The 25,898-nt window shown below is 40.3% G+C and overlaps 1 pseudogene; it reads left to right on the plus strand.

Moving 5' to 3' along the window:
* The first annotated feature begins 106 nt into the window (after nucleotides 1-106).
* On the plus strand, nucleotides 107-25,067 carry LOC149166964 (zinc finger CCCH domain-containing protein 18-like; annotated as a pseudogene).
* Nucleotides 25,068-25,898: the final 831 nt, after the last annotated feature.

Consider the following 25,898-nt stretch of genomic DNA (forward strand, 5'->3'; position numbering starts at 1 on the left):
AGCTTTTGAAAATGCATTGTGTGGTTTTTTCAGAAGTTAAGTTAGTTGTAGGAAATGTAATGTAATGCAGTGTACATTATGGATTTGATGTTTCCGGTTATAGAAGGCAAAATGGATACATATGAAGCAACAAGGATTGTGTTCACAAGGATTCAGAGCATAGAACCAGAGAATGTGTCCAAGATCATTGGGTATTTGCTTCTTCAAGACCTGGGAGATCAAGAAATGATTCGCCTGGCATTTGGGCCTAATACACTCTTACAGTCCATGATTTCCAAGGCCAAGACAGAGCTTGGTTTATCATCTCCGTCCCCTCTTCAGTCACCTCTGCGCTACACTCAGTTTTCTAATTTGTTGTCTCGCTCATTCTCTTCTCCAGCACCCAATGGCTTTCATGGGGGAACTCACATTCCACATGAGCAACAGCAGGATTCAGCATTGTTCGCCCATCATGAAGTCTTGAATCCAAACCGTTTTGTAACTGATGAGCACAACGACTTTATCAATTTGAGCCGCCAGCAAAGCTTACCCAGTGATCACAAATTTTCAGACTATCATGACTAGTTACTGAACCTCAAGGATGATTGTCAGCTCCAAGATCATCTCTTCTATCCCACTGAGAATCTTGATTCCTACAGCCTACCAAATGATAGTCATGTCTATACAGAGATGCTCTCTTTCTTGAATGGAAGCGAGACAGGATTGAATCACAGGCGATCTTATTCCATGATAGACGTTTCTGTAAGCTGTGAGCCAGTTTCTTGGAAACCATGCCTGTATTTTGCGAGGGGATATTGCAAGCATGGCTCCAGCTGCCATTTTACTCACAGTTATTCATGCTCTGACAACGTCTCGAGTTCAATTCCCTTGGATCCCCGCTTCGAAGAAGCTTTCTCTGTGGAATCATTGGAGAGATTAGAGTTAGAACTTCAAGAATTATTGAGAGGAAGACGGGCCCCTGTTTCCATTGCTTCCCTACCTCAACTCTATTACGAGAGATTTGGGAAAACCCTGCAAGCCGAGGGATACTTGACTGAGAGCCAGAGGCATGGGAAAGCAGGATACAGCTTGACAAATCTACTAGCACGCTTGAAGAATACAGTAAGCCTCATTGATAGGCCTCATGGTCAGCACGCCATTGTTTTAGCAGAGGATGCTAACAGGTTCACAACTTATAGGCCAAGTGAATGAGATCCCTACTATTTGAGTGGTGTCAGCTCTGGATCCCGTCAAATTTACATGACATTTCCTGCTGAAAGCACCTTCACGGAGGAGGATGTTTCCAACTATTTCAGGTATGTAGTATCAGTTTCTATTATATTATCCAATGCAGCTTTCTTGGTGGGTGGAAGGGGTAGTTAATATGGTTTTACCAGGGTTCTATGTCCTGCCAGTGACATGACATGCTTGTGCTGGTTAGTAATTGACACCAGGTGCAGGTCCCGGGCATAAAAATATCTTAAAAAAATATATTGCTGCCCCTTTCAGGATATATGAACCCGTAGAGGATGTGAGGATTCCATACCAACAGAAGCGTATGTTTGGATTTACAAGCCTGAAACTGCTATCCACCAAGGTTTACAGGTCTCAAGATGATTAAAAGATGATTGTTTCTAGGTCGAAATTTAAAACACAGGAAAGTAGGACTGCAGAGCGGATTGTACCTGGGTTTGGAGCTGCAGAGCGGAATTGCAGAGTGGAGGAATTGCAGAGCGGGAGGCGCCAGCTCGAGGAGGAAGGTGAGTGAGCAGCCGCGGGATCGCACCTCCTCAATTCAAATTGTAACCGGCAATAACTCTCCGCGGCTGCCATTCCAGCTCGTCCCCGATCTGTCAGGGGATGTCAGGATTTCCAGCTGCGATCGGATCCATTGTCAGGGAATGTCAGGATTGCCAGGGGAGGGTGGCGGAGAAGGAGGGTGGCGGAGCTAGGGGAGGGTGGCGGAGGGCGGAGGGATTGCCGGCGGCCGGAGCCGGACGATTTTCCGGGTGGTGATGGAAAACGGCCATTCCTCCGCCTAGGTAGATTACTCCAAATTATATTTAGCCTGTATCCCATTCCTTTGTTATTTGTTTGATTGATCACTGTTTTCATAAATGGAAAGTTATTTGTTTAAATGCCGTTATAAGAAACTGAAATTATGCAATTATGTTTGTACAGAGTGGACTCTTAAGGACAGACACTGGGTTGATGAAGTTACTATTTTTCTCTCTCCATTTTATTGTCTGACCCATCGACGTTTTCCAACTGTGTGCAGTTATGAAACGGCGTTGGTTAAACGTGTAGTTGATGACGTGCGTGAACATTGCAAAAGAAAGTAGCCGAAGGATTAATAATTACGAATTGCTTAACTTGTGTCGTTACAACAGAATCTTGGTTGAGTTCAATGTGGGTGCTCGCGTGGGATATGCGGTTATCCTATTCTCCATTATTCTGTCCGCTATTCCATTCTGGTCACAATGTAAAAATGTGATTTCCGCAATTTTAAATTACGTTTGTTTTTTAATTGATTCCAGGTTATTAAGTTTATAAAATAATGATATAATTATGTGGATAAGTGTGTTAATAAGTGTAATTTTAATTTATTTATTAATAATTAATATGCGGATACTATGGATTTAATTGTATATAATATTTTTAATAATAATTATTTAATTTTATAGTTATTTTATAAAATATTTTTAATAATAATGATAAATTAATTAATTAATAAATTTAAAATTTATTTAAAAGATATTTATGTTTGTTTTTCCTTTCAATTTAATAAAAAATGTTATAAAATAAAATAAAAATTAAATTATATAAAAATTATTTTTAATGTAAAATAAGTTATGATATTTTGGATACTTTTTATTGATAAACAATGATATTAGTTTATGGTATTGCAATATATTATTATACACAATAATATCTATCATGAAGTGGGGATGAATCTTTATGATTAAAAATCTTGTTATATGTTTCTTTATATATATGTGTAAAATAAATATTTAAAATAAATTTATAATTCAATTCTTATATATATATATATATATATATATATATATATATTTTAATGAGAATGTAAGATGTATCAGAAGATAACTTTTTGAATGTTTATTAGTATTTATTGGTAATTTAATTTATAATTAAGAAAAATAATTATCTTCTCAAGAGAAAGCCATGGATAAGCCTAAGACCAAGTTGGCCCAAGAAGTAGATAAAATCTGCCTAAAAGGAGGGAATTTGACCCTCAAGAAAGGCTATATAAAGGAGAGGAACTCTAGTCATTTGGTCACTCATCTCACACAAGTTTGATCTACAATAGCTAAGAAAAAAAAGTGTAGCTTTAGGACGAAGAAGAGGAGTAGAAGTCGAATTTTGTCAAAGATTCTCTTTTCTTGTCTCACAAGAGTTTGTGATGTTGCCACTTGCATGAAGATGAAATTACGAAGCAATTGCAGGAGGCTGTAATTGCAAACAATTGCAGGAGCCGAAATTGCAAAGGTCGAAATCATGTTGTTGGGGCCAGAGTTGCAGTAGCGTAGATGCAATATCGAACTTGTGGGAGTTGTCTCAAAGAAGGTGTGGCTGGGGGATGGCTTGGGGCTTGGAGGGTTTGTTGTAGTCTTTGGGACTTGGAAATCTCTTTTGTAAGTAGATTCTAAAAGGAAGAGAAGCATTTTCTGGATTTTCCTCTTGGAAGAGTTTTGCCTTGACTTAGAGCATATATCTTGTGTACTTTGTCTTCTTGTGATCTTCATTGTTTTGGTAATAAAATCCAAAAAACATCACAAGTAATTATTAAATTAAGAAAAATCATCTAAATACCCACTCTCCATTTTTCAACCATACAAACATAGTGATGAGGTGTACTACGTGCACCTCATAAGTTGAAAAATACATAAAATGACATTTTAAGGAACTTATTAAAATCTTCCATGATCCATCTATTTTTCATATAAAATGTACACGTATGCCATGTCTCCTCGTTAAATCAAAGGCATGTTTGATGAAATCAGTAAACCATGGTGAAAATTAACTACAAGAGAAATGATAACACCAAGGGAATTGTCTAAACATCTTACATTATTAATTACCTTATAAGTTCAATTGTTGATCCATCTTGGACTGTCACAGTTGATATATTGGCCCCTAAATCCAGGAGTAATTGTACAGACTCTACATGCCCATTTAGTGGTGCCATGTGAAGGGCAGTAATAACTCCATCTATTGGTTTGTTCGCAACCCTAGAGAGAAATACAATAAAACTATGCATATGACAATACTAGCTGCAAACCCAGATATTCAAATCGTAGCCATTTCATGCATCAATACTTGTGTGAGATCAAAATTGATTAATGATTCTTCTTGCCCTTGGTCTGCCCTTAAGTCGTTCCAGAAATCAGGTACACTGGGTACAACATCAACAAAAAGTCTCACGCATCAAGAATGGCCATTTACGGATGAAAAATTAAGAGTAGTTCGAACATTACGATAGTCTTCTCTGTTGACCTGCAAAGTCGAGTGAAGTTTGAACTGTTGAATTAAACTTCCTTGAATATTGGTTAAGATATCTCACGGAAATAAACATTTGCGAGACTCCAAACATGGTTGAAAATATCTTACATTTTCCTTATACAACGAAAGTTCTTGGACCACCTCCCAGTAACAAAATCTACAAGCTTGCATCAAGGTTGTAAGTGGCATTATAAAGAATACAAAATGCTAATAAAATAAAAATTACTTGTTGGAGTAAGACAAAATTTGGCTCTAATACACATGTTGAACTAAGTGAAATAAAGATAGCTTCATAAATTAAATTGAAGTAAGTTGCAATAAATCTCGTGGGTACTTTAGAAAGAGCATCAAAACGTGCAGTGTTTATTCACATTAGTTAACTTAATAACTGAAAACCATAACAGAACTTATTCAAAACTACCAGTTCCTAGTACATAACTTATGGAGCTGTCAGAAATGGACCTAAGGTTCTTTAATACCATGGGTAAATAGGAAATTGACTTGAACCAAGCTATTGAATCAGTAGCTATTTCACAAATTAACTTTCAGGTGAACTATGTCATAATATCCATGGTTCCGTGAAAACTTATCTTGAAACAAAAAAAGAGTCTCATATCGACATTTCTGCAAGGTCCTCAATTCAGTGTTCACCGCAACTTGGAGACCATGTTGTGTATGCAATTCCCAAAAAAAATACAAGATGTAAAACAACCACTCTGCGATTCCATCAATTATATTTATCTCGTGTGGCTGGGAAGAATATTTTTTATCCGCTCCACCTAATAGGTTATAGATCTGTGGGCATAGAAGAGAGAGCCCTGGATTCATTTTGGCTCGACCAAGAACTTAATTAGGGAGCATACTGAAACAAATTGGACATGTGAAACAAATTGGACATGTTAAACAATGATAGTGCATGAAAAGGGGTTCAAAAGGAAGTTGGTGAGAGGTGAATATCTATTTCTCTTGTTTCCCAATAGATTAGAATATGGGCATTGATCCAAAATATACCTTATTTGAGGTATGTATGGAAGCTAGGGAGGAAAACCTATCTCCGTTAAAACTCCACGCATTTCATTTGTTTATAAAGATGTATACCAAATCCTATATGGCTTTTAACTTTTGTTCAAAGGATTACAAAATGACGAGGTTTATCTTACTCTTCGGTGCTCATGATAGGAGGCTAGGGAGTAAGTCATCGGCACAATGAGCATACTGTATTATTAGTTATCAGGGTTTTCATCTTCATGTCGAAGCTTCTCACTATCTATCCATTTTTCTAATTCAAGATAAATATTCAGAGTAATAAGGATTATCAATAAAAGAGTGAGTGTTCCTTATGGTTCAATAGCTTGTCTTAAAAGTAACAGAGAAAGTAACAACTCTAGGGACATCTAATAAATATTAGGATCCCATCCATGCTAATTAATAAATATTAGGATTTCATCCATGCTAATTAACAGTTGTTTATGTTTCCATTTTACACCCTCCATCTAGTTATAGATTTTGTTGATGGTGTTGGACTCGCCAACATTCAAGGGATCTCCCCAGTATGAAGTACCAACTAGACCTCACATCATTTAGTGTAGGAGACTCATCTGGTATGATGGTCTGGTTGTCATTATCTTAATTGTTTGCCTTAGCTCTTGCTTGTTAGCACGTGGGAGTGGTCTGTTTTTTCTTCGAACAACAAGGTTTACATCCCTAGTGAGTGCTAGTGTTACTTGTGTCAAGGTTATTTCACCGCAGAGAGAGGGGGTGGAAGTGAGTGTTCAGTCGAAAGGGAAAAGTCCCAAGTCTGTCAGAGACACACAACACAACAAGACATGCATAGCTTCTAGCGGAGCAGTCCACACGGATGTGGCAGTCATAGAGACAAGAAGGAATAACACGCATAACACTCAACAAGAGCAGTCTGTGTGAGTATGACAGTGATTATAAAAAGTTTATGGAAAGGTTTTGTCTCATGTCCGATGAGGCAGCCCATGCGGGTAGGACAACATTAACAACTTATACAACACATTTTGAAAAACATATGTATTAGAACAACCGAAAAATTTCAACTGTTTTAACATAGGTTAAAGAAACATGCATTACAAGTGTTCCAATATTAGTTTTACAAACAATTACAATACATGTGTGAAAATGCGCTGGCCTAGTGCCAGGTTTTTGAATTAAGTGAAAGTTCCAAGATACATTGACACAGCATACATAACTAACCCCATCAGAGAGGTGTTGGAGCCACTACTCGCTCCTTAAAGAAAAGATTATAGACTCTCAAGGCTATGTGGGAGGAGACAAGGTGAAAAGTCCTTTGCATGTACAAATGAGGGGGTATTTATAGCCAAGGGTGAAATTGGCACTTATGATTGTTCGACTTCCCTCATGACTGTTTGACTTATTTGACTCTTCAGCTTTACATGACTCTTTGTGTGACATGTGGGCCTTTTGGACTTCCACGTTACATTACATTGATTTACAACAATATAGTAGTGATGTGGCCGACATGACTCATGACACGACTTGACACGATAGTGCTGCTATGTTCATGTTGCTGCTAGTGTGCATGTCGAGCTGCAGTGTTGCTGAGTGATGGATATGATCTTGGTGTATCGTAGCTTCACCTCCACATGGCAAGGTATGTGGAGTCTTCGATGGTCTTGGTGTTTGCTTGATGTCATGTGTGTACATTGCTCTTTTTCTTTTACTTTGGCATGCTTCACATGTTCGTTTGCTCGCTAAAAAATATCCTCACATGAATCGCTCATTCGTGGAAAAATCTCCTCGCATGCATCGTCTGTTCATCTATTCGCGAACAAATCTCTTCGCATGTTCTCTCCTTGTTCATCCCATTCATCGTCGTGTCGTGTCTCATCCATGTACCCGTATCTAAAATCACTCATGACAAGACAACATCAAAACCATAAACCTCCTAGTCTACCATGATGAATTGTGTTTGCTTTCAAATACATGTGACTAGGAGAGAGGATAAGGATATGAAACTGCACAAGGTAGGTTTCAAGCGACGATGCAGGCTCCGGGCACTACTAGTGAAAATTTTGCAGAAGTCACTTAGAGGCTGAGATAGGTAATCCAGATCAGCAGTGACTATCTGCGGGATTTGGCTTGGTTGGGAGGCAGATTTGCACAATTTTTTGAGGGAAGCAGTGCAGGAAACATAGGAGCTTGGTAGAAAAAAATTACACAATTCCTCTAGGAAGCTAGCAGCGGGCTACAGGGAAAAAATGTGCATTTTCTTCAGGGAGTTAACAGCAGGCTGCGAGAGTACTGGTGACAAAAACAACGTAATTGCTGGGAGGTTGACCTAGTAAACACCTCTGCGTAGTTTATGAGCTGAGCAGGATGCTGGGTAGCTGAGGGACTACTCATGAAATCATCGTAGTTTTCTAGGTGAGCAGCGAGCCAGCTCACTAGGTGCCTGGGTAGAAAAACTGCATAATTTGTTGAGGGAGATAGTGATGGACACTGGGTGTCTGTCCAGCATGTCTTCCTAGTTTCTCTAGTCAGTGGAGTGGGAAAGGTCTGTAGATTTTGCACAATTTTTTGGGGGAGTAAGTCTTAGGGTCACTTCCTGGTCAAGGTTTCCAGTTGACCAGCTGGAGGGTTGGTTGATTCGCTTGTGGCAGTGTAGATTGAGATGGTTTGTTGAGTAACTTCTGTGATATTCTGGTTGACAGTCAATCCGGTCGATTCTAGGATTGCGCAATGCAGGCTACCTGGGAGACAACCTCAAGCTCTACACAATTCTGGGAAGCAGTAAATGTTCGTTGAGGGTTGAAACTGCGAAATGCAGCTCAGTGAGGGTCCAGTTGTTGGGGACGGGGGTGATCTGGTCGTTAGAACTTCAGCAAAATGAAAAAGTGTGTCAGTGAGTGAACTTGTGCATATGCGACCCTCTGAACACACACTCAACATGAATCTACGACAAGACGCCTCAAACCATCAAGACAACATATACTCAATGTGATTGACTGACAGTGCAAGCGACAAGCATGACACTTGTGATAGATCGTTGAACGACCTCTACAATGCTTGCACAACAATGCTTACAACTTTGTGTGTGAGTGTGACAGATGTTTTTATAGAGAATACAACTTTGAAACTAGAAGCGGGGACCTTGTGCATGGCCAGAACATGGCTACAAGCGTGACATTGTGACCACCATGCAAAAAAATGGTCGTTCAATGGTTAAGCGAGAAAGGTGCAAATACTCACTACGTGTTCAAACGATGAGCCCGAGTGCTTGCAAACATCAAGAAAAAACCCAACAAAGGCTCCAAAATTGGATGCAGGCCAAAATTTTGGAGGGTGTTACGACTGCTACAACACTTGGTGACACATTGGTTGAATTCCAGATTCTCTGTTTTGGTCCATTTACAAAAAAGGGCCATGGTCTTTGAGGAAGTATTGAATCATTGTGCAGGTTACTTCAACTTCCCCACTTACCCCATGGAATGAAATGGTTCACCTTTTTCCAACTCAGTTGAACACAACAACAAGTTTAAGCTTGATCATAGTGTTTTGAAATCAAGAAGGGTAGTTTGGCTCGTGAGTTAAAAAATTTTAAAGTATAAGTTTTCATCTCTGGTGTTGCTTTGCTACCAGTAAAGCTTGGACAGTACCCTAGCAGAGTCACGCAGGGACACACGCATTGCTCCACTCCCAGCGAGCCTGGTTAGTACCCCGATGGAGTTGCATGCTTCAATTCTCTGGGCAGGAAGCCTTTTTCTTCTTTCGACTTTGTATTTTTACTTTTTTTAAGAGGTCTGTGCATCGACACTTATTTATTTTTGGGGCAGAAGAGGGATCCCGACTTATTGAGAACATAAGAGGTTGTTCCTTCAGAGAAGCATGTAAGAAATCTGACATAGGTTTGTTCATTTAGATTTCCCCTTCTCCGTTTCTACTAGTTGGATGAGCTTGATCATACAAAGCAAAAGGATGAGTACAGGTATGGGGCCTCCTAGTGTGGATGTAGGTTCATGGTTGGACCCAATCTTCCCTTGCAGACAACTCATATTTTCCATCAAGACTTCATCGGCTGAAGGTTACAACCAAGCACAAAGAAGACAAATATAGGACACGCCAAGTGCTGCAGTGTCACAAGACTCTTTAGATCTTAGCCACATACTCATTCAAAAGCCAGAACTCAGTAAAGGGTAGGAATTATTTACAAAAACAAAAAATAGAAGGATACTAAACAAACAAAAGAAAATGAAACAAAATAAGGAAGCAAAGAAGAAAAGAAAAACAATAAGCAGTAAACAGACTATGTACGTAGCGTGGGGTGCAACCTCGACTTACTAAAAGTAATGCTTGAGATCTTGGTCGTTGAAAGCGAGGTTATCAATCCTCCTATCAAGTGATTGCAGATGATATGTGTGTGTGCCAAGCTTCTCATGGATTGTGTACGGACCAATCCATAGGGATTGTAACTTCGTATGCTTGCCTTTGTCTTCATGGGGTTTATCCATTTTCAAGACTAAGTAACCAACATAGAAATTAACTTTCCCTGCAGATTTCCTATCGAACCATCTCTTGATACGGTTCTGGTGAAGTGTAAACTTTTCTCTTTCTTTCATCCTTTCTTCCCATAGTTTGTGAACTGTATCCATCGTACATTAAACTAGCAGATAAGGCTTGCCTTAGGATTCTTGAGACAACTGAAGTGCAGGCAAGTATATGTTGGGTGGTAGGATGGCTTCTTTCTAGTAGACTAGGAAGTATGGTGAGGTATTTAGAGAAGGTTTGGGTGTTACACGATCAGCCCATAAGGCATTCGTCAAGGCAGAGTGCCAGTTACGCTGCTCAAAGTAAACAATATTTTTTATTATACGGAAAGGTTTTTGTTCGTGGACTCTACGAGATCGTTTCCCTATGGGTAGTAGTTACATGAGTGTTGCAACACAATACCATTTTGCAATGCAAAATCATAAATATTTAAAGATGAAAAGTAAGTTTCATTGTCAAACAGAAGTGATACCGAGACGCCAAAGCGTGAAATGATGTTATGTTGGAGGAAGCTGATGACTTCCTGGTCATTAACCTGTTTAAGCGGAACTACTTCTATCCACCACGTGAAATAATCAGTCACTGTCAAAATGTAGTGGTGTTGTTTCGACGAATGTGGGAAAATTTCCCCAATGATGTCTATGCCCCATTTTTGGAACAATTCCGTCACTGCAATAGGGTGCAGTGGGGCTACTGACCTTCATGTTCTATCGGTGCATTGTTGACAGACTGAGCACTTGGGGGTGTAAGCATGTGCATCCTTGAATAATGTGGGCCAGCAGAAACTGTCTTGCATAACTTTGTGTGAAGTGGTATTTCCCGCAAAGTGACCCACATCTGGTCCATCATGCAGATCTTGCAAAACCTTCTCTGGTTCATGTGCCTCTAGGAACTTGATCAAGATTCTTTTACTGTGCTTTCTATAAAGCACTCCATGCACCAATTAATAGGATAAATATTTAAGGCATAGTGCCCTCTTCTATCTCATGGAAAAGTAAGAGGTTATGGTACCGTTCTCAAGGTACTGGAACACATCTTCGTACCAAGAGTTTCCAGTTGCAATGCGAGGTTCTCGCACTACATCATACATTTCAATTTCATGCTCCCAACCGGTGAGCTCTGCTTCCTCCTCCTGTGTGTGCACTACCTCAGCTACGAGCCTAAAGAGGCCATGACCCTTGACAGTGTGAAGTGGCTTGATGTCAATATCATAGTCTTGTAAGTCCGTCATCTAGTTTGCACGTCGTTCACCTAGCCCTTGTTGTACAAGAAGTGAGCAGATTGTTGGGTGAGGCACATACACTATGCAATGGTTCTCCATCAAGTAAGGTTTGAAGTGTTTCACCATATTGTATACTGCATATTATTGTTTTTCAACAGAAGGGTACTTGACTTTGGGTCCCTGAATGAATGAACTCATGAAGGATATGGGACATTCGTCATTCAACTCATCCTTCTGAGTGAGTACTGCAACAAGCGAGTTGTCGGAGGTGAAGGTGTATAACAGGAAGTCTTTGTTGAAATTTGGGTTGTAGAGTGCAGGCACTTCCACAAGAGCCTGCTTGACAGGGGTGAATGCGAACTTTTCCCTATTTCCTTAGTTGTAGACTACATCCTTCTTGATCATGTCTTGCATTGGTTTTACTATCTACACATAGTCTGAGATGAGCTTCTGGAGGAAGTTTATCTTTCCCAAGAAGGATTGCATTGCTTTCTTATTGGTTAAGTGAGGGATCTATGTAGTAGTCTGGACCTGGTCTGGATCAACCTTGATCCCGCTTTTGGCAACGATGTGCCCAAGGAGGTTCCCCTTAGACACTGCAAGTATGCTCGTTTTGGGATTCAAGGCAATCCCTTATTTTCGGCATTGCTCAAAATTTTTCTTCACATGGGATATGTGGTTTTCCCATTTTCTTGAAAGCATAGTCTCATCATCAAGGTAAACCATTACGATCTGTCTGATGAGTCCACGGAAAGCGATGTCCATGGCACGCTGAAAGGTTGCACCTGCATTCACAATCCCAAACGGCATTCATCTATATGTGAACGTACCCCACTTCGTACGGAAGGTAGTTTTAAGTTGATTAGGTTCCACTACTAGGACCTTATTATATCCTGAAAATCCATAAAGAAAGGAAAACATTTGTGCCCCATATATTGTCTGCAAAATGTGTTCCATAAACAGAATAATGTAATTGTCTTTGTCTGAGGCATGGTTCAAGTTCTGGAAATCAACACACAATCGGATTTCCCCAGACTTCTTACGTACAGGAAAAAGGTTTGAAACCCTTGTGGAGTGACAAATTCTCTATATGATCAGTGCATCCAGCTTGGTGAGATCTTTCTGTATGAGGGGTTGAAGTGACAGATGTACTTTCCTCAACTTCTGCTGATATGGTTTGACCCTTGCTTTGATCAGGAATGATGTGTTGGATTATTCGCATGTCGTAAGTTTTCAGATCATCATATGTGCACGCGAACACATCTCGGTACTATTTAAACAAGAGGACAAAGACTTTCCACTCCTACTGTGTGCAACACAAACCGAGATTGATGAACTTCAGATCTTGTTCTGTCCCCAAGTTAATCAGTTCGTGCATTATGGTAGAGTTGTGTGTTTTATTGTTCCTTGGCCACTGAAACATTTCTTGCAAGTCATAGAGATTTTCCAAAGATACCACGCCCCTGAGGATAAGGTTTCCTCTCTTGTTTTCAACCCCAACTCCTAGAGACTGCTTCTGCTCGTCTTCATCCATCACTGCATCCTTGAAGATATTAGTGTTGGCCATGAAATGTAGTATCTATTGATCGTCGTCAAACATGCATAAATTGGTTATGTTATCTAGGATAGAAGGTCTTGAACCAAGTGGATCTTGAGACACAGTGGCATGGGAAAAGCTCAAAATTCAAGGTGGCAGAAAGGCAATTATCTTGACATCAGATCGAAGTGCTTGTCGCGCTGATTCCAACGGTGCAAAAGACACTCCAATCTGAGTCTGAATGAAGGAGATAGAAGCAATCAAAGTTCTAGGTTGACTTGTAGGAAACAGAGGAAAATGAAAGTCCAAGGATTCTCCTAGAAATAGTCCCATTGCGTAGATCTTTTCATTCTAAATCTACTGCAACTTGAATGGGTTCAAATGGACTTCGGATGATGAAGTTATTGCAAAATGAATTTGTCTTTGTTCCTTTGTAAAAGGAGGCATTTCTTCTAAAAATAGGTTTAAAGCCTTATAAAGGAAAATCCAAATTAGAAGGGTTCAAAGGGTGGACTTAAGGGCAGGCGGAAGGAACCCCCGATCAGCGATCTCCAACTTATCACAATTGGGGGCAGGTTGTATGCGATATTGGGACCCAGACCAGGCAACATACAATATTGTTGATATCAGCGATTGACGTCGGCGTATGCCAAGTTATAAGGGAAGAACCCCTGGGCCGTAGCGATTGCGATATGCCAATAGCGACGCGCGATCTTCGCTGCTAGATTGGAAAATAGATCAATGGTCAGGATATCGGCGATATTGGCGATCGGCGATTGGCGATCGATGATATCGGCGTTCAGGGATTGGCAATCGACACAATCAAAGGAAAGACCCCAAGGCCGTTGTGACTTGCGATAAGCGCAGACTTGACAGGAGAATAGGGCTGATTTGATATCATTTGAGTTTCGGGTTTAAAGCTTTGCGGTTAGATTTTTCAATGTTTCCGTGTATTATTGTTTTAAACGAAGAAAGGCTTTTTTCAGGGATTTGTTGTGAAGAAAGGTCAGATGGTTGGATTCATCATGCCCCTTGATCCTTCCATTAGAACAGCTTCTATTCTAAACAAACAGACTCCCCACTTTAAGCCCCTTTGTAACAAAAATGTTATAAAACTCGATGGATGTAGAAAAGTGCAAAGGGAGAGGATAGTGCATGTGGTTCGAGGCAGGAGCTTGCAGGAGGGGAGAAAGTTCATTTTGTCAAAACATGACAAATTTTTTATGGTTTCAGCCCTTCTTGATGCTATGAATGCAATGGCGCTAACCGTTTCTCCATCTGAGTTCTGCATTTTTCAGCCATTTTCTAGAATGGAGTTATAAGACTCCTTTTTTGTAACTGATGACTATATTCTTCTTTTTTATGCCATTTAATGAATGAAGGCCTCCTCATTGATTGAGCAGGGCCCAGAGACATATTCCAAGTTGAACGAACTCTGTTATCAAGATTCTTGTCTTCTTCTCAAGCTTTATGTGTTTCTTCTTCTTCTCTCATGTGCACATTAAATTTCTATGTTTAAGCTACAATTTCTACATGTGATTCTTTAACACATCTATAAGCAGAAGATCCTGGATCAAGTGGTATATGAGCAGGTATTTTTAGATATGAATTGCATGTTTGTATGCTAGCAAGAAACAGGCTCTGAAGAGGTGAAGGGAAACTAGAGCCTTTCGATCCCGAAGTGAGGCGTGCACATCGAAAGAGAAACATGGCAAATGAAGAGGCTTGTCTTGAAGAGGAGCACAATTTCCGCAAGACCTTTGATTCAATGGTAGAGAATGTCGGTTAGTTTCTTTCAAGGCTAGAGAAAGGAGAAGAGAGAAAACCAAAAGAATAAGGTTCAACGCATGGAAATGGTGGAGAAGAGCCCCCTCCTTCTCCTTCCACGAGTGAAAGTTCTTCTTCCTCTCATCACCATAATCGTAGAAATTCAAGGGATGCATCTAAGAAATATTTTCTTAAATTAGATGTCAAATTTGATCTTCCCATTTTTAATGGTGCAAGTAATGCAGAAAAGCTTAATAATTGGATTAGGCAGATTGAGATCTACTTCAGGATTCAGTAGATCATGGAGGATGAGGCAAAGATTCAGCTGGCCTCTCTTCGGCTGAGCAGCACCGCTCTTGTCTGGTGGGAGAGAAAATTGGAAAGCAGTAACAATGTGGTTAACCTTTTTTCCTCATGACCTAATTTCATTTCTATGTTAAAGGAACAATTTTATCCCTTCGATTACAAGCAAAAAACATTGATGAATTGGCAGTATTTAAGGCAAGGCAAAGGCTAGGATGTTCAAAGTTTTAAAGAGGAGTTTAGAAAGCAAGCCCTTAATTTGGGTATTGCACTTGATTCACCTGAAGTAGTAACTAAGTATATTGGATCATTACATAGTTACATTAGGCATTCATTATTATTGTTTGAACCAACTACTGTTGATTCCACCAGTGTGAAGGCAATTCATCTTGAGAATAGGGGCAAAATTGAAAGAGATCATCATTCCAAGAAACCACCTTTCAAACCTCCCAAGGGAAAACCTAAAGTGAAATGGAAAGGAAAGGAGAAAAAGATGGCATCAATCAAGAAAGAAGAAGGAGGAAATCCTTATTGCAATCACTACGAAAAGGAAGGTCATGACGACGATCACTATTGGAAACAGTACCCGGAAAAAAGACCAAAGAAGTATGGAAGAAAATGAAAGTAGAAGATAGTGGCAATTGTGTAGCAAGACCTTAGATTTGATTCGGGGGATGAAGCATTAATCACAGCCATAGGAACAAAAGGTACTCTTACACCTCATGTTAATTCTGAATCACAAGAAGGCACTAGTTCAATAGATGAGTCTCTTCCTAATGAACGAAAGAGATTAAACTATTTCATATTAGGTTTATCATAAATCATACGAAAGTGGAAACTCTATTTTATACTGGATCCCAAGCAAACTTAATTTCAGAATCCTTGGTAAAGAAGCTAGGCTTGGAAACTACACCACATCCAAAACCTTACCCACTTGGATGGATACATGATAAAGCAAAAATAAATGTAACTAAGCGGTGTAATGTTAAATTTGTGATTGCTTCTAAGTTAGTGGATGAGGTAAAACTTGATGTGATACCATTGGATATCTGTGGCATGGTGTTAGGGAGTCCATATCTATATGATAGAAAGGCAATCTTCTTGTGTCATGAAAAAAAATACCAAATCACAAAATATGGGGTAGAATATATTGTAAGGGCTTATCAAACTAAAATCAATGCCAGCCTTGTAAGTGCAGGACAAATGAAAAGGTTGGTGAATTCTAGTAAGGGTTGCATGCTTATGGTTGTAAGGGGAAAATAGGAAAAATTAGTCGATGCTTTCCATGGTTATGATCAGGAACATAAAAAGGAATTATGTGAATTAATTTCTAACTATGATGAGATGTTTCAGGAATCGAAGGGATTCCCTCTGTAGAGGGAAATCCAACATGAGATCCATTTGCAGCATGATGCTCCTTTACCAAATATTGGCATGTACAGGATGTCAACCATTGAGATGGAGGAAATCAAAAAGCAGGTGCATGAATTGCTGGACCAAGGGGTCATCAAACCGAGCACTTCTCCATGTGGCTCACCGATTGTCTTAGTGCCAAAGAAAGATGGCACATGGAGGATGTGCATGGATTACCGAGCACTAAACAAAATCACGGTGAAAAATCATTACCCTCTTCCACGCATTGATGACTTATTAGATCAGTTAAAGAATTCTATCTATTTCACCAAATTGGATTTGTGTAGTGGTTATCACCAGGTCTGAATTGCAGAGCAGGATGTGTGGAAAACCGCCTTCAAGACCAAACAGGGGTTGTTCGAATGGATGGTGATGCCATTCAAACTTTGCAACGCTCCAACCACTTTCATGAGGGTCATGAATGATCTCTTTAGGCCTTTCATTGATGAATTTGTTCTTGTATATCTAGATGATATCCTTGTCTTTAGTAAAAGTTGGAATGAACATGTATGTCATGTGAAGAAAGTGTTTGATGTATTGAAAAAAGAAAAAATCTATGTAAAATTGTCAAAGTGTGAGTTCGGGAAAACCTCTTTGGTTTACCTAGGTCATATTGTTGGTCCCGGTCAGTTAAAAATTGATCCTTCTAAAGTTGAAGCAATTGTAAATTGGCCTAAGCCCACTAGTGTAACCGAGGACCGCAACATTTTAGGTGCAGTCCAGTATTGGAGGATATTTATTGCCAATTTCTCGGTTATTACAGCACCTTTGCACACATTGATAAGTGTGAAATAGGTCTTTCAATGGGGAGGAAAACAACAGAAGTCCTTCGAAACATTGAAGGAAAAGATTAGCACCGCACCAGTCTTAGCCTTACCAGATCTCCAACAGCCATTCGAGATCGAGATAGATGCCAGCAGATATGCCATGGGAGTTGTACTGATGCAGCAAAAGAAGCTGATATATTACCATTCCAAGAAGTTCTCTCAGGGTGCGATAAACTATCCCACTTATGTCAAGGAGCTTTATGCCTTGGTTCAAAGTGTGAAAAATTCGAAACACTACTTGATCGGCAAGGAGACCAACATCCATACAATTCATCAGCCGTTGCAGTACCTTCAGTCACAAACCAAGTTGCAACAATCTCGTCATTTCAGGTGGATGGGTTTTCTTGAATAGTTTCATCTAGTAATAAAATATAAGAAGGGCACTAACAACAAAGTGGCCGATATGCTATCTCGCCCTCCTATTTCTGCTTCTGTTATTTTTCATAATGCTTCATTATCTTTTGAGAGTTATGCTGAACAATATGCTAACGATGATGACTTTAAGGAGATTTATGCAAAACTAACCCATGGTTCACAGGTGGAAAACTATCACTTGCAGGGGAAATTGTTGTATCACCTTGGTAAGTTACGCATTCCCATAGGGGAACGAGTACATGTAATTTGAGAGGCCCACACCTCTCTTATGTCTGGTCACTTTGGTGTCGAAAAGACTTTATGTCATGTACAAAGATTTTGTTTTTGGCCTCATATGAAGAACATTGTGACTCGCTATGTAAAGGGTTGTGTGATGTGTTCTGTTTCAAAGCCCTCTAATAGAAAACTCGGGCTCTACACACCACTCCCTATTCCGAGTCATCCATGGGAAAGTGTGTCGATGGACTTTGTAGGAGGTTTTCCTTTGTCCAGAAAGAGTCACGACTATTTGTATGTCATCGTTGATCGTTTTAGTAAGATGTGTATTTTAATGCCTTGTAAAAAGCAGATCACTGCAAAGCAAACTGCTTATCTTTTCTTTCAGCATGTTTGGGTCCATTTTGGGTTGCCCACATCGATCGTGGCAGATCGGGACTCTCACTTTCTCGGAGAGTTTTGGACCAGCTTATGGAAGATGATGGACACCAAGTTGAAAAGAAGCACAACATTTCACCCACAAACTAATAGACAGACAGAGGTTGTCAATCGCACCAGGGTACATGTGTTGCGAGGCTATTGTGGGAAACATCCTAAGTTGTGGGATGAGCATCTTCCATATGTGCAACATTGCTACAATTGAGCAGTGTACTCATCTACACAATGTTCACCATTTGAGACATGTTTTGGCTACCTGGAAAAGGACCCTTTTGATATGGTCTTTGGAAGGGAAGATGACTCCAGTGGACGTAATGACAAGGACAAAGTGCAATAGTTCATTCAGTGGATCTAGTTGATTCACCAAGCAGTACAAGAGTAGTTGGAGAAACGTCAAGCTCATTACAAGGCTTGACATGACAAACACTGAGTCGACCATCAATTTCAAGTGGGCGACAAAGTGTGGTTCCATATCAGCAAGGATATGATGAAGGGAGAAGGGAAGAAGTTGTGACCAATTTGGTATTGTCCATTCACCATTTTGGAGAAGATTGGAAACAATGCCTTTCATCTCGATTTACCGATATATGCCGATGTACTCCGTAGTGAATGTGGAGAACTTAAAGCTATATGAGCCACCACTAATTATGGACACCGGGGAGGTGGGCACAGTTCCCATAGTTGATGATTTTGCACCAGAGTATCTCAATGAGTTACCTAAAAACATCATCCTTGACAGAAGAACCAAGACTTCATGATGAGGAGATGTGGAATACCTTCGAGTTGGTTTCAAGGGGATGCACCCTAGCAAGGCAAAATGGCTAGAGAAGGAAAGAGTGAGGGAATAATTCCCTCACTTGCCAATTGACTAATAAGGCTTTTGGTGGTCCAAAAGCTCCTCAATGGGGAGGATTGATCTAGGTGGATCTTTAGACATAGTGGCATGCGAAAAGATCAAAATTCAAAGTAGCAGAAAGGAAATTATCTTGACATCAGATCGAAGTGCTCTTCGCCCTGATTCCAACGGTGCAAACGACACTCCAATCCGAGTCCGAATGAAGGAGATAGAAGCAGTCAAATTTCTGGGTTGACTTGCAGGAAACAAAGGAAAATGAAAGTCCAAGGATGCTCCTAGAAATAGTCCCATTGTGTAGATCTTTTCATTCTGAATCTACTGCAACTTGAATGGGCTAAAATGGACTTCGGATGATGAAGTTATCGCAAAAAGAAGTTGCCTTTGTTCCTTTGAAAAAGGAGGCATTTCTTCTAAAAATAGGTTTAAAGCCTTATAAGGAAAATCGCAATCAGAAGCATTCCAAGGGCGGACTTAAGGCCAGGTGGAAGGAACCCCCAATCAGCGATCTCTGACTTATCACAATTGGGGGTAGGATGTATGCGATATCGGGACCCAAACCAGGTGAAATGCAATATCGATGATATTGGCGTCAGTGATCAGCGTTGGCGTATGCCAAGGTATAAGGGAAGAACCCCTGGGCCATAGTGATTGCGATATGCCGATAGCGACGTGCGATATCCATCGTCGGATCAGAAAACAGATCAATGGTCAAGATCATATCTACGATCAACATAGTCAAAGGAAAGACCCCAGGGCCATTGCGACTTGCGATAAGTGCGGACCCGACAGGAGAATAGGGCAGATTTGATATCATTTGAGTTCTGGCTTTAAAGCTTTGTGGTCAGATTTTTCAATGTTTCCGTGTATTATTGTTTTAAACAAAAAAAGGCTATTTTCGAGGATTTGTTGCAAAGAAAGGTCGGATGGTCGGATTCATCACGCCCACCGATCCTTTCGTTAGAACGGCTTCTATTCTAAACAAACAGACTCCTCGCTTTAAGCGCCTTTGTAACAAAAATGTTATAAAACTCAATGGACGTAGAAAAGTGCAAGGGGAGAGGATAGTGCACGCAGTTTGAGGCAGGAGCTTCCAAGAGGGGCAAAAGTTCATTTTGTCAAAACTTGACAAATTTTATAGGGTTTCAACCCTTTTCGATGCCACGAACGCAATGTTGCTATCCATTTCTCCATCTGAGTTCTGCACTTTTCAGCCATTTTACAGAATGGAGGTATAAGAATCCTTTTTTGTAACTGATGATTGTTTTCTTCTTTTTCATGCCATTTAATGAATGAAGGCCTCCCCATTGATCGAGCAGGGCCTGGAGACGTAGTCCAAGTCGGACAAACTCCGTTATCAAGCTTCTTATCTTCTTCTCATGCTTTATTTGTTTCTTCTTCTTCTCTCATGTGCACATTAAATTTGTATGGTTAAGCTGCAATTTCTACATGTGATTCTTTAACACATCTATAAGCAAAAGATCTTGGATCAGGTCTATACAAAATTTCAACAGTAAATCTATCCCTAAGCGGTGACATTCCAGAAGCTTTGTTTGCCAAAGCATTGGCAGCTGCATTACACATTCTTGGTACAACAGTGATATTTAATGCCTGAAAGTTAGATATCAGTCGCCATACCTCTTGCTGGTAACTTTTGATATGAGGTGATAAACAATGTATGGTATTACGTATCTATTGTACCACTATTTCTGAATCACCTACGACTTTGAGTGCAACCACGTCGAGGTTAATGGATTTTTGCAAGCCCAATACGAGTGCTTTGTATTCAGCAATGTTTTTTGTGCACTCGAACTCCAAGCTTCTTGAAATTAAATGTTTCTTGTTTTTTGGGTCAATGAAGACACACCCAGCTCCTAAGCCATCATGTGTCTTTCATTCGTCGAAGTCCATGGTCCACAAATCATCTATACACAGACTGCTTCATGATGGCTCGCACTATTGCTACTACTATTGCTACCACTACTGCTACTACTACTAATGTTACAATGCACTGTACAAGTTTCATTTCCATCAGTTGGGCAAGGAAGGAGACCCAACTATGTGTCTAGTGGGGTCAGAGATGGTTGTGTGCGATAACACTCCAACATTGTTTCCAAGAGGCATTTACCAAACATGATCTCTGCGAAGGCCAAAAGTTCGTTCTTTCCATTGATGGGAGTGACATTATGTCTCATTGTGACACAGACAAGTTCCCTCTGTGGACAGAGGCAACCCCTCTAACCCTAGAGTGGGTCTAGTCATAGCAAAGACAATACCAAAGCAAATTTCCTTAGAAAGTTGGTGCCATGGAGGCTTACCTTCAAACCATTGTTTGATGGAGTTCCTGTTATGTTTCTCCAACTTTTGTTCTTCTAATCACTTGTACCTGAAATCAACATACAGAACACAACCACAAACATAATAAAGTACGACAAAAACTATATACTTAAAGAGTCAAGGAGCTTAAAGCTATCATTATGCATTTAGACATATGATATAAGAAATAAGTTGTTGATTTGTATTAATATAAATCAAAGTAGAACTTACAACCAAGCCTTGACGTCATAAGCCTCCTCGAAGGGTCCTTTCAGCATGTCCCCACAATCATTCACTCGTATACTTTCTTAAAAAAGATGGACAACTCTCTCTACTACCCAAAGGCTAATACTAGAATACTCTTATAATCAAGTCAACTCCACTCAAAACCATCCCAAACTAAGTTACATGAGAGGCTACTTCCACACACTAGCAAAAACTCTCTACACTTACTATTGAATTCTTGGACTCTGAAGCTAGCTGATCTCAATCATGCAGGAAGTATTTATAGGCGGAGGAGCTTCCATAAAAGATGGGAGAAAGAGCTTATCTCTTTAAGGGGTTGCACAAAAGATGGAACAACTATCCCAAAAGAGAGATGCGAGCTCATCTGACCCAACAACCAACCCTAAGACCGCCCATGAAGCTGTTATACTTCGAAGCTTTCACGAGTTGTTTAAAAGACTTGCCAAAAGTAGATTGTCGCTGGTGTAACACAAAGACAGAGCGAAGACTTCGCTAGGGCTAATGAAATCTTGGCCATCTTCATGGGTGGAACAACTGTTGTCCCGCAACGACCCAGAAACACAAGTAAAAAAGGGTCTACTCCAAGAGAATTAAACTGTAATATTCTTCCTGAGATGATAAGGAAGACTTTGACACATAATTTGCAACATGGCACAAGGCAGATGTCAATAATATGGACCGGAAATGTCCAAAATTAGGGAGTGCGGGGTCTATGACAAATTACTGTGTAACAGATGCCCCCTAAAGCATGAAGGCCGAGAGAGTGGGAGGGGTGAAATGCTTTACGAATCCATAACTGAAACAGAACACCATTGCAGAGAACCTGCAACGCAAGTACAACTGATATCTCTGATACATGAGTACATAGTGAAAGGAAATATATGTGCATAAGGCATGGGCGCAGCCATCCATAAGATAAGCATAAATGATTTGTGGTATGGATGCAACCACCCAATCAAAAGGACCATATGAAAGACTCAGGTATGGTTACAACCATCCAATCAAAAGAGTCATGTGTACAATCATGAACCAATCTGCACAACCTGGGCTCGTGTAATCTGGACCCAGGGTCTTGAATCCCAACCCGATCAATGGTACAAACTCTAATATGTGAATAGATGTGCTGAAGTCGAGCATACTAGAAGATTGCTCGATTACCGGTCAATGATGAAAACTGTTAACAAGTGCAAGAGAGACCACCAATAATGTCAATGGTTCTCAAGGTACCGCTAGTACAATCCATGAAGTGTGAAGAATGATATGAAGTTGAACACCCATGAAATCACTCAATCGAAGGCCAATGATGAAAGCCTATCGTCGAATGTGAAGAACTTGCCATTAAGGCATGTAAGCTCCAAGGTACCAGAAAGGAGTGTCTAGATCAACTTCTCGGATAATGAGTTGAGGTTGACAGGAAGTAATCGGTCGAAGGAGGGCCGTAATATTTTCCACATCATCGACGTGAGACAAAGGAACATGATAAATGTGGATGAAACAGAGACTCAGAGGAAGATGTGTAAGGGCATAAACGATGGAAGGATTAAGTTCTTGAACATATCGACGACACGACTCTGGAGTGCGACAACATTTTGGTACCAAGGGATCAAAGGTCATGATGATGCAACAGGGATCAGATGGAATGAGGCAAAATGGATAACCCAAAACTAGGAAGGCTAATGATAAAGCGAGGATATCTCACCTTGACACGAAGTAGAAAGAGTGTTGATGTTCAAGAGTGACAAGCTGCCATAATTAATACAACCAACAAATTACTTCTAAATTTTCCCGCACCATTGCTGGTGAGTACCCCAATTATTCTTGAAACACAAGCTTGAATGGGATAGCATATGCTTGTAATGTAAGTTTTTCCTTGGGACAAATCCGAACTAATCAGCTTTTAACGAGCCCTAGGAAGGAGAAGCTCAATCTCATCATAATGACAAGTCCAATGTCGTCAGGGTTTAACGAGTCCAACATAGGTAAAACTCAGAGTCTTTTTCATATTTAGAGAGTTTGAAAAAGACATGGAAAAGAAAACTCCAAAGATCCCTTTTCGTAAATTTGTCCCTCGAATCTGAAAAGGTAGAAAACAATACCCAAGGGAACCTATTGACCATGAGAGATCAACGCATACCTTTTTCGTAAGTAATCTAGACCAATTCGTAAAAGGAGTAAACTTATACTGGGTAGATGACGCGTTGTAGCCTTTAGCGATGTCAAAGAGATAAGAGCTCAACGATCTTTTCATGTTTCGTGAGTCAGAAAGGAGCTTAAAGATTACTCAAAAAAGGAATTTTTTTTGTTTTTACCGAGTTTGAAGAAGTATAAAACACAACGCGTGAATCATCTCCAGAGTACTTTGAAACTTGATGCTACACAAAAGCAAATGTAAGATCTGATTTTGATGTAAACATGCATGAAATACTAAAAAATAGACCAAAAAACCCTAATTTCCAAACCCTACTTTTGCAAAAAAGCTTATAAGAAGGGCTATGAGGTAAAAATCAATTTACTGTTCCCTTTTTACCTTGGAGTGAAATTTTACTCTCGTGCATTTGTGATTTCAACAATTGACTGGAGGAGTTTCAGAAGCTTGTAGGCAAATTCATCCAGTCTAGGTAGGCACTCCACTTTGTCCTGCATTTTTAAATAGAATGTAGCTCATTTTTGGGTAATTTTAGCCATCATATAGGAAGATTTTGGAATGAGGATGTTCACGGCAGTCATCACGGGTCACCAGCTCAGGACTGTGATGAGCCAGAATTTTCAACGGAGAAAAATAGAGCTCTTCGCGACTGTACACCAAACAGTCGTGAAGAGCCCTAATTTTCTAAATGGTGGATTTTGGCTTGGCACACCTGTTTGAAAAACAGGCGCGACGAGCGTCGATAACCAAAATTTCACAAAAATTAAGCCATTTCACGTGGTTTAAAACACAAATAGAGTGCTTACGATTACAATGTGTGTGTTTGCAGGGATAAAATCATGGTGATAGAGTGGAAGGAGCAGGAACATAGCAATGATGATGAATTGGCCATGGGGGATCCAAATTGCTTGGACGTGCTCCGAAATTGCGGGCTTCTGAAATTTTTTATGGTGCCCTATCTGAGAGCACAACTGGACCTACTCCAATATCTGGTTGGAGCATGGGATCCGAATGAGGGGAAATTCAACATCCAGGGGCAAGAGCTAGAAATTGATGCCAACGACATCTATTTCTTGACAGGGTTATCATGGAGGGGGGAAAGGCCCCGAATGACAGGTACCCAGATCACAGGGGAAACGATGGATATGCTCATAGGGAGGATGTGTCCAGAGGCCCAAAAATTGGATAAGGGTGGCAAACTGAAGATTGCCACAGTGGCTAACTTGTCCTTGAGAGTCCTTCTTTCCACCATCACTAGAGCATCTGGTTCGCAGGCCCCACATGAGGCCACCAAAACACAACTCCGGCTGGCTACTGACTGCCTAAATCCTACTGTGTTCAATTGGGCTGAGGTGGTAGCAGACAACCTCAAATGACAGTTGACAAAATGTCAGCGAGGAGACACCAAATAGTTTGGATACAGCTCGATCCTCGTACCGTTCATCTTGGAATGGCTCCCCATCTTCCAGAGACAGGAGGTGGCTGTGACATGGCCATCACCATGGGAACCGCAGATTAGTCGTTGGGCCATTTTGATGCATCGAGGAGGCATCAGCCAACAGATGTCATGTAGACCAGAGTTCTTCGAGTGGCTAGATCGCCATCTCATTGTTGTAAAGGATTGGCCCTATGCTTGGATGAACTATAGGGGTGAACCAGACATAGTACTCCCACTCGAGGAACACTTGGATGACGGAGGTAACAAACTCATTTTTTTTTATTTTTATTTTTGAAAGAGTTTTATAATTTTTAATATTTTTATATATATGTCCTGATTATTGTGCTTTAATCTTGTAGATGTTGGACCAGAAATATGGCAGGTTTGTCTCCCATTGCTCACAGATTTGAGAGGGAGTTTGAGCTACCTCCCCCTGGTGGAGATGTAGAGGATGAGATTGCTTGAGACTTGGAGGGCTTGACGGAGGGGATCCCGAATTATGCTGGATTCAAGGATGTCCCTCGACAGTACTAGTGACACACAGTAGGGGTGTCTAACAAGATCCACCAACTCCTCAGACGTGTTGTTCAAGCAATGGTGTGCTATAGGGAGCATCAAGACGATTAGACTGCTAGGTTTATTTTCTGCAATTTTGAGAGACATGTTGTCTCATGATGTAAACTGGACACATTTTTTTGAGCACTACAATGTGCAACACACGATATATATATATATATATATATATATATATATATATATATATATATAT

Source organism: Pinus tabuliformis, chromosome 5_1, assembly GCF_031772625.1.
Source record: "Pinus tabuliformis cultivar Carrire ecotype Pingquan chromosome 5_1, CPIR1, whole genome shotgun sequence".
NCBI lineage: Eukaryota > Viridiplantae > Streptophyta > Pinopsida > Pinales > Pinaceae > Pinus > Pinus tabuliformis.